This window comes from Canis lupus, chromosome 16 (genome assembly GCF_048164855.1).
Source record: "Canis lupus baileyi chromosome 16, mCanLup2.hap1, whole genome shotgun sequence".
Lineage (NCBI taxonomy): Eukaryota > Metazoa > Chordata > Mammalia > Carnivora > Canidae > Canis > Canis lupus.
Window position 1 is genome coordinate 2,733,853 of NC_132853.1, and position 15,829 is coordinate 2,749,681.

Below are 15,829 nucleotides of genomic sequence, written 5' to 3' on the forward strand. Positions count from 1 at the left end.
ATCTAGTATTAGGGCCTGGTTTGTGTCTAGAGTTGATAGGTATATCAAAACCCTTCCAATTTATAAAATGGAATGGCTTCTAAGATGGGTCAGGGCAGCTCTATAAAGATGCCCTCACAAGACTGTAAGAAGAATGGTCAAAATGCCTTAACAGCCAAAAGGTAGAAGCAACTAGTGTCCATTGACAGATGAAAGGATAAATAAAATGTGATATATATATGTATATATACATATATATACACACACGTACATACATACAGTGGAATATTATTCAGTCTTTAAGAGGAAGGAAATTCTGATACCTGCAATAACATGGATGAGCATAGTAGACATTATGCAAAGTGAAGTAAGGCAGTCACAAAAAGACTATGATTCTGCTTATATGAAGTATTTTGAGTAGTCAAATCCATAGAGACGGAAAGTAGAAACATGGTTGCCAGGAGCTGGGGGGAAGGAGGAAGTTAAGTGTTATATAAAGAGTTTCAATTGGGGAAAAAGATGAAAAAGTTCTGGTAACAGATGATGATAATGGTACAACAATGTGAATATACTTAATACTATACAACTATAAAGTTAAAAACGGTTAAAATGGTAAAAGTTATGTATATTTTACAATTTAAAAAAGAATAATTTTCCTATGAGTTATAGAAAGAGAGAGAGCATGCACCCCCTGTTCTCTGATCATTCTTTTTTTTTTTTTTTTAAGATTTTATTTATTTATTCATGAGAGACACACAGAGAGGCAGAGACACAGGCAGAGGGAGAAGCAGGCTCCCTGCAGGGAGCCCAACGCAGGACTCAATCCCTGGACTCCAGGAACACGCCCTGGGCCTAAGGCAGGCGCCAAACCGCTGAGCCACCCAGGGATCCCCCCCCACTTTGATCATTCTTATATTTAGTAGCATTTCAAGCCAGCTTTCCCCAGGTTAACACATGACAAGAAATCTGGGGCAATCCTCAAACATAGGACCCTATGTAATGTAGTCAACATCTACGAAATCACAACTACCCAAACATCCAAACTCAAAATTTACAGCAGAATACATAGCTGCTATACAGTGACTACAGGTTTATTTCTACAAGTATAAGAAACAAAAAAATATATCAAAGTATTTGTATGTCCAAAAGCCAGATTAGGATTATATAAATTCATTCCTAACTGGCCCATGTGGAGTGGATTTCATATATAAGTACCAATGTCTCATAATACTTTACTGCCTGAAATTAAAAAAAAAAAAAAAAGTGTTAATTTTCATTAAACAAAGCAACTTTTATATTCTAAACGAGAATGTCACAACTGACAGTACTGTATAATGACCTGGTTTCCTAGTGGCCCAGAAAGATGGGAAAAAAATCCCAATGACCCTAGTTCAGAAAGACTAGAGAGAGTAGATTCTGGCTATCTTGCATGATTAAAGGCTATGCTGCAGCCCAAGCAGGTCTACACTTTGGTAGCTTCCCTCCAGCAGTCCCCTATGTGACTAAGGACTGGAATAAGAGTGACAGCTTCACAAAGAGGATCATAGGAGATAAACCTCCTTCCTAGTATAGTATGTTCAAAGACTCCAAAACCCAAAACTATCCATCTTCTCTGCTATCCATCCATCCAATTTTCAGTAAGACCAATTTATATCATCTAGGAAGTCAAATGCCACCTTTATTTTTACCTTACCAAACCCTAGAATAAAGGCCAGGGCGTGGTGTGGACACGAGCCCTTGGTCAGGATCACAATTCTATCAGCAAATAATTGGTTTAAGTTAGAGCCAAGTTCATCAACAATAAGATGACAGGGTTCAGGCAAAGTTGGCTGCCTTCTTGCATTTCAGAAAGACTCGCATTGCTCCTGACACTAGTACATAGGTGTAAAGCAACCTCTGGGTAGGTAATGCCACCAAACAAAAGCAACACCTTCAAAGTCTCTCTCAGTAACTAGAGGCAGCCAGACACTCAAACTGCCAGTCCTGAATTACGGGCTCTGAATGGTGAGGGCTTCACATTTCACTGATCAGGGCACAGCCCAATCAGAAGACAAACCCCTGCATTGCCAGGGACCAGCAAATCCGCTTTCTTCCAGAGTGCACATGACTGAATGTGCTTCTGTCCATCATCTGGGTCATATATAGTTCAATGCGAGCTGAGCAGACAGGGCTGCAAGGAAATCTGGCGCAGTTCAATACCTCGTCTAGCCTGGGTTCCAGTATTTAATTTTTTTTACTGACAAACTCATTTCTCTACCGGGACAGGATGCTGTGCTGGCTGGAAGTTCCATTTCTACAGCAAGAATCCTATCTGGAAACACAGAAGTTGTCCTCTAGCCACAGCAGCTCGAACTTTTTTGATTGTTGTTGCTGCTTTCTCCCTTCACCCCTACCCCCTTTTGACAAAGATCCAACTGTAAAAAGTCTTACGTAACAGTTCAGGACTACTTCGGTTCTTTTACTGGGTAAGCACTTTCATTTTTTTTAAACTAAAAACCATTTTAACATTGAATCTGTTGAGAAGCTTAACTAAAATCTTTTAAGTAATTTGTGTAGTGAAATACTGTCAATGGAGTTTTTTAGACTCATTTCTGCACGTGCTCCTTTGTTCTCAGAACAGAAGCTTTTTATACACACCCCATAACGCAGCTGGAGAGAGTTATGAAGTCAGTTATTATAAGGAACACAAAGGTTGTTTTGCATTCTTTGCCTTTAGATAATTAATTTCGTATTTGTTTTCTTAAAACAGAGTAGTTAAAAAAAAGGGAGAAATTCACAAAAGAATAAACTGTTGGAGAAAAAAAGTTTGAAGTTTTTACCACCTTTTCTATCTGTAGTTTTGTGTGGCCAAACACTTGCTCTGCCTGGGGCGGTGGGGGTAGTGGCAAGCGTAGACAGAGAGGAACTAAGCCAGACATGGACAAAGGCATGAGCCAAACCAGACAGTCCTGGCCGTTCGATAGGCCAGCAGTGGGTGAGACAGGTCAGCCAGCTGCAGGGGCAGGAAGGGGGGGAAAGGGGCATGGATGTGTGAGGTGTTCATGCATGCGATCGTGACTAGATTCTGAAACTGCCAGCCATTTTCCCAGCTATGCTTTGTGCAATCTAAAGGAATGCATCTCCTCTGAAGCAGTCTTGCCAGAGCCCAATGATAGAAGTGTGATAAATACCACAACATATGGAATCAGAAAATACTGGGATCTGGGGTGGGCAAGAGGGAATGCAGAGGGTGTGGAAATTTTTTAGTGATCTGGAATGTGTTGAGTGACAGGAAGTGCCCCAAGCTCCCCCCCCCCAACTCTTCTCAGTCGCGCCTGCTTTTGTCTAACTCTTGTAATCTACACACTACTGCTTACAAAGCTGTCTGAGTTTAAGACAAAAAGAAACATAAAAGGCTCTCCGTTCCATAGTACCTGCGATATGGAAGGAGTGCAAAAAAAAAGCAGGGCCCTTCTATCTATCCTATCGACATTTTTTCAGGTATACAAGACAAAGATAAAATAATAATATTCAAAGGATAAATGAGAATTATAACTTAGAGTCTGGCTTCCAAATCTGATTTTTAAAAAATCCTGATTCTGCTATACTTATAAATGTTAAAACTGGTTCCTAATTTGAATAAGGCTTGTTTGGTTAATATGCTGCATTTGAAGTTGTTTCTTTTTCTTTGTATAAATTTGGACTTTTGGGGGAAAATGCAGATAAGTAAAATGCACTAAATATATATATATATATATTTTTTTTCCCTTCATTGGTTAAAAAGCATTTTCAAGGGTTGGTTTCCTAGGAAAAACAGCTCTTTCTTTCTCATTTTTGTATGAATACTATAAAGAGAACTTTATGCCGTAATTAATGTAAGGTAGAAAACTTTTAACAGAAAATAATACAGCGTTCTAGGTGAAAACTTAGCATTTCCCTAAACTTCCATATTATCAACAGAAACACTAAAACTTGGGAGAAAAGTAGCCAAATAACTGAATGGTTAACCCTGCTTTTAGAGGATAAAACGGAAAATTAAGTGTGAATAAAATGATACTTGGGAATGTTTCTACCTCCTACCACAAAGGATGTTAGTGGTCAGCCTAGGAGTTAATCTTTCCAATGTGGCTCTGAGCCTTCATGCCGAGCAGACATTATTCACATGACGATTCGAAAAGTCCATTCATATATCTCACTACCTGGATTTGAATAGAAACCAGACAGCAATTCTTTAGTTCCAGCCACCATTCGCCCCACTGGACAATAGCGATTTGTTAGCACAGAGTCACAGGCTGTGGGACACAAAGCTTGGAGCTGCAGAAAGATGGGGGATTCAGAGAACAGGAAATTACAGGCCCGATGCACTCCTGGCAGCTCTGAGAATACAAAAAAAAAAAAAAAAAAAAGGCAACACAGAGATGCCATGTTTAAGACCTACTTCTAGCTTTTTTAACCACCTCCAATGTCATAAAAGCTCTATTGTTGGAGTACATAAAGTCACGAGTCCCATGTGCTCTCTTTTCTCACTATAGGGAACTTCATTCAATGCCCTGGCACAGTTAGAAAAATCAAAAGCATCCAAAGTTTATTAGTTGTAAGCTTTGATAGAAAGGAGAAGAATATTTTACAAATAAAATGTCAGAGAAAAAAATATGCTTACTGACACAACTGACATATAATAAAAGTAGTATCTTTTACAAATTATTTCACAAGACCAAAATGAAACCAAATGTTCCAAGACTCCAGGGAAGCAAATTTTTCTTTAAAATATATGAAATCTGTAATTCAATAAAAAGTTTCTTCAGAAGATAAATATCAATTTAAAAACTAATCTTACACAGAACACTTCTGAGTTCTGAGTTGGATTTTGCAAAACAAAGAACTAAAATCAATGCCCTAAGGACTTATTTTGGTATATTAGAATGGAAAACTTTATTTTCTTTTGTTGGTTATCAAATTATTGTAGTTCTCTGGCTAAATTTAGAAATTGCCTCTACTTCTCTCTCTTTAGAATCAAAAAATAAAATTAATGGAATTCTAGGTGAGGGGAGAGACCTAATTCTCTAATCTTAATCAATGAGCACAGGCTCCTGTCCAGACCCTCATGGTGCAACCTGAGCACCACACACCAGAATGGTGTCCATTTCAACAGGAGGAGACCCTACACAAGGAAGTTGTAAATGATTTTGTTCTTCTGGCTTTCTTCTGTGATCCATTAGCAGATCCAAATCCTAAATGATATCATACCGGAAATATTCATTAAATGAGATCATGAATGATCAAAAGGTGCTTTGGAAACACAAATTATTCTACTCTGTTTGGTCCCATGGCTTTAAGACGAACGCCTGCTAAATTTAATGCTGCTGGAAAACAAATCAGCAACTTTTAAACTACCAATTACTGGATCTCTTCAAATTCTATCCTTACCCACTAAACACAAGCATTAGTTACGACCTCAAGCTGTGTTGCTGTCCAATACATTAGCCACCAGCTCTATGGGCTATTTTTATTTGAATTAAAATTAATCAAAATTAAATAAAATATTCATTTTTTAAAAAGATTTATTTATTTATTCGGGGGGGGGGGGCAGAGACACAGGCAGAGGGAGAAGCAGGCTCCATGCAGGAAGCCCAACCGTGGGACTCGATCCTGGGTCTCCAAGATCACGCCCTGGGCTGCAGATGGCGCTAAACCGCTGAGCCACCCGGGGTTCCCCCCAAAATTCATTTCTTCAGTCACACTAGCCACGTTTCATACACTCAACAGCCCCGTGTAACTACATACTGGACAACACAGATACAGGATATTTCTATCAAAAAGTACTACTGGACAGCAATGATCTAGGCTATGCTCAATCCACAACACCTATCTTCAACTATATATCCAGCTGGACATGAAAGAAATTTATCTCTAAGTAAAAAATATAATGACAAGTAAAACAAGGCAGCTAGCACCATGATACCTGAGGTATATCTAAAAAGCATTTTGAAACCAAAGGTTTCTTTTTTTCTTGGTCCATAATAAAGAGGTTATGAAGAACATTAAGGCAGTAGAGGCAGACAAGAGTGGCCAAAGTAATTAAAATGTTCCAGAATAGGGGGATCCCTGGGTGGCGCAGCGGTTTGGCGCCTGCCTTTGGCCCGGGGCGCGATCCTGGAGACCCAGGATCGAATCCCACATCGGGCTCCCAGCATGGAGCCTGCTTCTCCCTCTGCCTGTGTCTCTGCCTCTCTGTCTCTCTCTGTGTGACTATCATGAATAAATAAATAAAATCTTTAAAAAAAAAAAAAATGTTCCAGAATAGTACTTATTAACAAAAAGTTCTTCCTAGAGGGCACCTAAGTGGCTCAGTCAGTTAAGCATCTAACTCTTGATATCAGCTCAGGTCTTGATCTCAGGGTTGTGAGTTCAAGCGCCATATTGGACAGCTTGGAGTATACTTAAAAACAAAAAATAAAATTAAGGGCAAAAAGTTCTTCCTAAACATATGAAGCAAATAATTCCATAGTCTCCTTTACATTACTGTCATGGACAAATGAAACAGCAAAGAACAAGGGGCTTGAAGTTCGTCAGACCTGGGTTTGATTACCAGTATCTACCCTACTAGCTAGAAAATATTAGGCAAATTAATCCACCTCTCTGAGATTTAGTATCCTTCTCTACAAAATGGATAAATAGCCAACCTGCATGATATATGGAAGGACTCACAATGAAGTACATAGAGCATCCAGAGTAAGGTGCTAGGCATGTAGTGGGAATTTTAAAAGGGGTACCTATTATTTATTATTATATTTCCCCCCCTAAATCTTCATAATGTGACTCGCTATAGATTGACAGATACTATTAAACACACGAAATAAACTATTATAAACAGGTATCCTAAAATACTAACGCTGGCCACTCAGTAAATCAACTGGAATAAAATGGAAATATTTGTATGCCAGAGAGCTTTCCCCAGCCAAAATGTGACAATGCTGCTCCATGTATCCTGGCTTTTTTACTACAACAATCTCATGTCTTACTTGGCTCAAATAACAAGCATGGTCCCTGTGTGTTCAGAGTCATGTATTTATCTAGGCTTAGGTTTTATATAGAAGGAGTATTCTATAGCTAAAAAGTAAACTCTACCAAGGGATGCATACATTGTTAGGTGAATATTTAAAAATGGCTTCCAAATAGGGAACCTGGGATGTCTATTCAAGAAAATGGAAAAAGGGGATGCATGGGTGGCTCAGCAGTTAAGCGTCTGCCTTTGGCTCAGGGTACAGGGGCCTGGGGATCAAGTCCCACATGGGGCTTCCTGTGAGAAGCCTGCTTCTCCCTCTGCCTAGGTCTCTGCCTCCTCTCTTTCATTTGTGTCTAAAATATTTTAAAAAAACAAGACAGGAAATGGAAATGGTTATTTTAGAAATGCAATGATAACCTCATTCTCCCTTGCTGAAATGACTAAAGCACAGAGAAAAACTGTAGATAGAAATCTTTTTTTCAAGTATTAAACTGAGGCTTTTTTTTTCAAGGAATTTTTTTTTTAAGATTTTATTTATTTATTCATGATAGACACAGAGACAGAGAGGCAGAGACACAGGCAGAGAGAGAAGCAGGCTCCATGCAGGGAGCCTGATGTGGGACTCGATCCCAGGACTCCAGGACTACGCCCTGGGCCAAAGGCAGATGCTTAACTCTGAGCCATCCAGGGATCCCCTTCAAGGAATATTTAAATAACTCAGTATAATAATAACGAACTGGTAAAACATCCGATGCCTTATTGCCTCTAATTATTGTGAACTGGGTATCTGGTCAAGACCAGATGTAATGAGTGGTGTCTCTCCAAGGCTTTAGTGGTTTAAAAAAAAAAAAAATCCAAGTGATTCCATCATGACCATGTCTTACCTTTCAAATCTACCATCAAATAAATTGGACATGACAAACATGGATATGAAGTTCTTAAATTCTGATGTCATTCTCAATATATCCTATGCCTGCTAAGATGCAAGAATCAGGGGTTTTAGTGTCAAGTGAACATGGGTAGGTCGGAATCCTAGCTCTGATACTTATTTACTACAGGATCCTAAATAAGTCAATTCCTCTCTTTGTCTCAGACTCTTCATGGATAAGATATGAATATTAAAGCCTTCCTGCCAATCGTTTTAAAGCTCAAGGATCATACATAAAATATCTTGAACATCCTGGCACATGGAAACCACTCATAAACATGTCAATTCTGTGAACACATGTAAGGTCCTGAGATCCAGTTCATTGTCTGGCTCTTCCCAAACATGAATGGAAGCAGAAGGGCTCTAGGCTGATTTATAGCACAGGCCATTATCGGTTTAAATTTTAATTAGAATATAGGATGCCCAGGTAGCTTAGCGATTATGCGTCTGCCTTTGGCTCAGAGCATGATTCTGGAGTCCTGGGATCCACACTGGGCTCCCTGCATGGAGCCTGCTTTTCCCTCTGCCTGTGTCTCTGCCTCTCTATCTCTCTGTATCTTTCATGAATAAATAAAATATTTTTAAAAATAAATTTTAATTAAAATAAGCATGAAGAGGGATCCCTGGGTGGCACAGCGGTTTGGCGCCTGCTTTTGGCCCAGGGCGCGATCCTGGAGACCCGGGATCGAATCCCACATCGGGCTCCCGTTGCATGGAGCCTGCTTCTCCCTCTGCCTGTGTCTCTGCGCCTCTCTCTCTCTCTCTGTGACTATCATAAATAAATAAAAATTAAAAAAAAAATTAAAATAAGCATGAAGATAAAAACTGTCAACACTGCACAAAGAATTTCAAGTCCCAGAAACAAATATTAGGGGCACTTGAGTGGCTCAGCTAAGCATCCAACTGTAGGTTTCGGCTCAGGTCATAATCTCAGGTTTGTGAGATTGTGCCCTGCAGCGGCTCCAGGTTTAGTGCAGAGTTTGCTTAATAGTCTCTCTCTCTCCCTCTACCTCTGCCCCTCCCCGTCCCTGCATTCTCTCTAAAATAAACAAATTTTTAAAAAAAGAAACATAGATAATAAAATGGTTGAAAAAATACAGGATAACTATCTGGAACCTCAGATTTTAATATTATAAGATATAATTCAATATTGATACTAATTTGATGATATTAAATACATAAGAAACATTTTCTTAAATTAAGAAATAATACTTCTTTTTGGAATAAGATTTCCACTCATCCTTCTTGGTGATTAAAACAAAAATATGGAAGTTCTAAACTACTGCCTCTCATTGAGAAAACAGTCTCCTGCAGGTAAGGGAAAGAAAATTCATATCTTTTTTTTTTTTTTTTTAAATTCATATCTTTTTAAAATCAAAGCCATAAAAAGATTTCCTGGGTAATCCTACTACCAGACTGTAGACTAATTACTACTATCTGTAGACTAATTTTAAAGTTGAAAATAATCCAGTTGAACTAGAAATAGTACGTGTTTCTTATTTTCTTAAATAAAAATGTTGGACATGACACGTAACCTTTAGAGTAAAGAGAGTAGTAGAGTAAGAAGAAGGAGGAGAAGAAAAACAAGAACAAGAACTATAAGGGAGATAGTGAGGTATAGTTAAGACATCTGAAAAGGTAGATTTACCTCCCAGAAATGGGCTGGATTAGATAGAGGATATCAAATCTCACCTGAGCCATTATCAAGCTAGGTGACTTTTAAAAAGTCATCTCTAAGTCCTTGTTATGAGTAGTGGGGAAAAAAACAAAAACAAACAAACAAAAAACACCAAACCAGGAGCACCTGGGTGGCTCAGTGGTTGAGAGTCTGCCTTCTGCTCAGGTCATGATCCTGGGATCCTAGGATCCTAGGATCCTGGGATGGAGTCCCGCATCAGGCTCCCCAAGGGAACCTGTTTCTCCCTCTGCCTATGTCTCTGCCTCTGTGTCTCTCTCATGAATAAATAAATAAAATCTTTTAAAAATTAAAAAAAAATTCATACTAGAGGCTAATGGATAGATAGTACTTAGAGGTGAGAAATTTATACTTACAAGAGTGTATTCAAATTCAGTCTAGCAAAGCCTCAGTTACCATAAAAGGTTTTATAAGATTGCTTAAAGTAGATAGATAAGACAGACAAGAAAGATAGCTTTATTTAAAAGATAGATAAGATAAATTGGATTGCAAAGATTTCCATGGACGCCATTAACATACACAAAGAAATGACAAAAGGTAACCAAAGGAAAAGTTCCTTAGCAGGCAGTGTTTTTGAGTTCTTACTAAATGCTGATCAACAGATCTAGTCATTCATCTAACAAATATTAACTTCCCAATATGTATCATACACAGTGTTAGACCTAGGTTGAGTGATGAACAAAATAGATATATTAGCTGCCCTTGTGAGGCTGACTATAAACTAAGAAGACCATGGCTAGAAGCTCTATCATTTAAAAAGTGGCAGGGATCTAAGAAACTTTGAGAATGAATCCAGTGATTTTTGGGAAAGTGCCCAGCCATCTGTTGAAGCTGAACTAACACAGTCCATAAGAACAGGAAGAATGCACTCTCAGCTCTGTTTGATTCAAGTGAAGAGTTACATTAAACTACAAGATCCTAATGGTTTTTAAACCATTAAGCACATGAAATACCTTGAAACACACAGGCTGGTTTAAAATGACTATTACTCAGATCTGTGGTAAACCATATCTCATGCAAAAACTGTCTCCTTTTAATGGATGATTAAGAACAAGATAATTTCTGCAGGGGAGACAGTAAAAGGGTATAGGCAAGACATTCCAGGAGATCATGATACACTGGAGCATTAAATATGATATATATTGCCTTCACCCCTTTCCCTAATATTATGTTTGTAACATTTACCATTCCTTCAATGCCACGTGCTTTGACCATCATGATTACATAGCTAGTGTACTCAGAGTACTCAACCCATGACTCAGCTAGTGTTTAGCAACCAAGAATATTTGAGACATGCACAATAAATATGAAGAGAAGATAAGGCTAGAGTCACAACTAGGCTTCTGTAATCATTCATCTTAAAAACTAGAACCACTTATGCTTACAAGGAGCCTAAATATTAACCTTTCTTCTAATTGGAATTTAGTATTCACTGTCACAGACCTATAAAAAGAAGTTGCTGTTTCCAATGAAATAAAGTATATCCACATACCACAATGGTAGAATGTTATTTCTACAAAACCTGAGGTTCCCAATGTTCCAATCAGGAAATTCCCAATCTAGTCTCTTGGTATTTACAGAACCTGAGTTTCTACCTACATTTTTTTCATTGGTAAAGATTTGGTATCATGTGTCTTTTGCTTTTTCTTTGTTCAATATCAAAACAAAGTCATGTGAAAAAGAGATCTGGTAGATGTACTCAGAACAAATTAGGAAAGTTATATTAAAAAAGAGGATCCGGGGATCCCTGGGTGGCGCAGTGGTTTGGCGCCTGCCTTTGGCCCAGGGCGCGATCCGGGAGACCCTGGATCGAATCCCATGTCGGGCTCCCGGTGCATGGAGCCTGTTTCTCCCTCTGCCTGTGTCTCTGCCCCCCTCTCTCTCTCTCTGTGTGACTATCATAAATAAATAAAAATTAAAAAAAAAAAAAAAAAAAAGAGGATCCGAATCTGATCATCTGTTATTATGACCCAGATTTTGGTATAAGTACCTCCACTTGGCTAACAGCATTATATTTTGTCAGGTTCATTTCTCTATATAAATTCTGTATTACTAGAAAAGAACAATTTCTTTTGCTTGGCCACTCACTTAGAAGCTTCTAGGTATACAGCTCATTCATTTGAAGGATATATGTTGAGTGGTTAGTACATGACAACTCCTGTTCTAGGAACTAGATACACACTAGGAAACAAGACAAAGGTCCTATCCTTGGGCACTGTAGTCACAGACTTGAATCTAGTCTCAGCTTGAGCACTTGCTGACTGTGCGACCCTAGACAAATCTCTCTCTGAACCACAGGTACCTCCCTCTACAGGGGAAAAAGGGGAATGTAATACAACTTTCACAGAGCTGTTGTGAGTTATGTTTGTCAGTGTCTGATTTAGTGCCTAAAACACCACAGATGCTTGACAAATAGTAGCTACGGTTTTACAAATAGATATTACTATTATTCATCCTGCTTTAATATTCATCTTTTTTAGAATAACCCTAGTTTTTTAAAATAACAGGTTTCAAAGGCTTAAATGTATCTAAAATCTTTGTTAACAGCTAAGCAGAATAAGCCATTTATAGATGAAATACTACTTCTGATTATTAAAGAGCTCCTGGCTGCATATGCTAAACACAAGATAGCAAAAGTATAGAAGAAAAATACTTTGAAGCTGGCATATAGTGAAGTTGATTCACTATATCTATAGTGAAATGAGGGTCACAGATTTCAAAGGGTAAGACACTTTATCACTAGTAGTATTACTACTTCAGCTAATTTAATCAGAAATTGTATAGAAGAAACATATTTAAAAGACTCAGAATCTAAAAAAAAAAAAAAGACTCAGAATCTTGGGGTGTCTGAGTGGGTCAGTAGGTTAAGCAACTGCCTTCAGCTGAGATCATGATCCCAGAGTCCCAGGATCAAGCCTTGTCTTGCATCAAGCTCCCTCATCAAGCTGAGAGTCTGCTCCTGCCTCTCCTCTGCATACTGCTCCCCCATGCTTATGCTCTCTGTCAAATAAATAAATAAAATCTTAAAAAAAAAAATTCAGGATCTCAAGTTTACCACAGCCATCAAAAAAGGCATAGAAAGCATGTCTTTCCTCTAAAGATTATTACAAAAGTCTCATAAAGAAACTTCTCTGAAGGCAAATTCCTAGCTGACTGCAGTGATATACTTTATAAAATAACTTATTTTTCATCTTATAAAAAGAGTATGTTTACTGCAGGTAGACTGGGAAGCATAAAAACTATGAACCTAAAAAAGTCATTCATAATCTATCTAAAGAAAACCATTGTCAATATTTAATAAATGCCTTCTAGTCTTATTTTGTAGTTATTTAACATATTAGTGATTTTTTAAAGACTCTAGTAGTTTTTCTGTCATTATACATATGTGATCTATATAAAAATCTACATAATAAAGAAAAAGGAAATGAAAACTTGTCATCCACAATTCTACCCACAGAGAAAATCCTTATTAATATATTGATATAGCTCATATGAAATGAAATCAATTCTCTATAGTTTTCTGATTCTGATTTGTTCACATGTAAGTATTTGTATGAAGTCATTAAAATGACTTTGTAGGGAAGCCTGGATGGCTCAGTGGTTAAGCGTCTGCCTTTGGCTCAGGGCGTGATCCCAGAGTCCCAGGATCAGGTCCCACATTGGGATCCCTGCATGGAGCCTGCTTCTCCCTCTGCCTGTCTCCTCTCTCTCTCTCTCTCTCTCTCTCATAAGTAAATAAATAAAATCTTTTAAAAATAAAATAAAATGACTTTTTAGATATCCAGGTAGCTTCCACTTATTCTTTATCATAAATCCTGTAGCAAACATTTTTTTTTCTAAGGGATCCCTGAGTGGCTCAGCAGTTTAGTGTCTGCCTTCGGCCCAGTGCATGATCTTGGGAGTCCCGGGATCGAACCCCACATCGGGCTCCTTGCATGGAGCCTGCTTCTCCCACTGCCTGTGTCTCTGTCTCTCTGTGTCTCTCATGAATAAATAAACAAAATCTTTAAAAAAAAAAATTGTGTTTTGGTTTTTTTTTTAAGATTTTATTTATTTACTCATGAGAGATGCAGAGAGAGAGAGAGAGAGAGAGAAAGAGGCAGAGACACAGGCAGAGGGAGAAGCAGGCTCCATGCAGGGAGCCTGATGTGGGACATGATCCCGGGATGCCAGGATCACGCCCTGGGCCAAAGGCAGGCACCAAACTGCTGAGCCACTCAGGCGTCCCTGTAGCAAACATATTTATACAAATATCACTGTCCACATTTCTGATTTTTTTTTTTTTGGTCTAATTTACTCTTGCCAACAGAGACTGATACCACTTGTCTCACCCTGAGCTCACAAATACTGAGAATGTGCTATACATAGTTAGCTGCCACCTAAATACAATAAAGTTTGTTCAATAATGAAAAGAAAGGTTTTTTAAGATTTATAATTTATTTTGAGTGAGAGAAAGTGCATGCTTGAGTGGGGGAAGGGGTAAAGGGAGTGGGGGAGAGAGAGAGAGAGAGAGATAGAGAGAGAATGAATCTCCAGCAGACTCCCCACTGAGCAAGGAGCCCAATTCAGAGCTTGATCTCAAGACCTTGAGATCATGACCCAAGCTGAAGTCAGCTGCTTAACCGACTGAACCACCCAGGCGCCCCAAGGGAAGAGAGTTTTATTTTTATTTTTTTAAAGATTCATTTATTTATTCATGACAGAGACACACAGAGAGAGGCAGAGACATAGGCAGAGGGAGAAGCAGGCTCCATGCACCGGGAGCCCGACGTGGGATTCGATCCCGGGTCTCCAGGATCACACCCTGGGCCAAAGGCAGGTGCCAAACCGCTGCGCCACCCAGGGATCCCCTGAGAAGAGAGTTTTAAAGGAAAACTTCAAATAGGGGAAGAAACTAGAAGGCTCTCCATAGTAAATGAAATAGACATCCCTAAACATGCTGAGCAACTGACAGAAATCTTGAAAACCTTCCAACAGGACACAGGGAAGTTTATCATCAGGTTCCAAAAGTCACACACACAAAAACAAATCAATTCAAAACAAAACAAAAAAATGCTCAATCTCATGGATGTGTTTTGTTACTTGAAAACAATGCCACGAATCAAGAATCAGTTCTACCTTTGAGATAAAAATGAAATGGGTATTGATAAATTGAGATGGACAAAAAAGCCATTGTTTTCATACTGAAATTATTTTCATATTTTAGGAGCAAAAATATAAATATGGAAATATATTTTTCGTGTCCCAAATGTAACAGAAAATTCTATAAATTCTTACCAAGACAAGAAGATCACCAAGAATATAATTTATTCAAAAAATCTTTATGGAATGACAACTTTGTTTCAGGTACTTTAATGCAGTTGTTAGTAAGAGTTCTTTCCTCAAAAAAGCTTGCCTTTAGAATCCTTCACAATCTGGCCCTTTAAAATGTAACATTTGGGGACGCCTGGGTGGCTCAGTGGTTGAGTGTCTGCCTTTGGCCCAGGGTGTGATCCCGGAGTCCCAGAATTGAGTCCCACATCTGGCTCCCTGCATGAAGCCTGCTTCTCCCTCTATGTTTCGGACTCTCTCTCTCTTCTGACTCTCTCTCTCTCTGTCTCTCATAAATAAATAAATAAGATCTTTTTTTTCTTTTTTTTTTTTAATTTTTTTTTTTTTTTGTGATAGTCACAGAGAGAGAGAGAGAGGCAGAGACATAGGCAGAGGGAGAAGCAGGCTCCATGCACCGGGAGCCCGACGTGGGATTCGATCCCGGGTCTCCAGGATCGCGCCCTGGGCCAAAGGCAGGCGCCAAACTGCTGCGCCACCCAGGGATCCCAGTAAATAAAATCTTAAAGAAAAAAAATGTAACATCTGCCCTAACTGTTGAAATGTCATATATCTCAGGCCATGACTAAAAAAGAAAATGACACTATACTGAGTGATCAATTTAAAAATCAAAATTCTTTGAGAGGGAAAAACAAAACAACCAAAGTCATATTATCCAATTGAATAGATTCTACTCACTTGGCTTCACACCAGCACATAGTGATGTTTACCCAAGTACCTACAGTCAAGAGGAATTCAAATATTGACAGAAGAAAAAAAACTTCACTTTCCACAAAATAACAAAACTATCATTTTTAATTTCTTTGAACTTCCCCTGGAAATCCTGCTTAACTTGAGTCTTACAAGAAGGATTTCTCCTTAACAGAAAATAATGCTCCCAGTTTCCTGCACATAACTGTACCACATAGGAAAG

General features: G+C 38.6%; 1 protein-coding gene and 1 long non-coding RNA gene across 4 annotated transcripts in view; one reads left to right on the forward strand and one right to left on the reverse strand.

Moving 5' to 3' along the window:
- NR6A1 (nuclear receptor subfamily 6 group A member 1) overlaps window positions 1-15,829 on the reverse strand; it is a 221,997-nt gene that overhangs the window by 107,466 nt on the left and 98,702 nt on the right. The gene's annotated exons all lie outside the window — the stretch shown is intronic.
- LOC140605712 (uncharacterized) overlaps window positions 2,082-15,829 on the forward strand; it is a 71,370-nt gene continuing 57,622 nt past the window's right edge. The window contains exon 1 of the long non-coding RNA XR_012008283.1: window positions 2,082-2,444. This is a non-coding gene — a long non-coding RNA (uncharacterized lncRNA). The remainder of the gene's footprint in view (window positions 2,445-15,829) is intronic.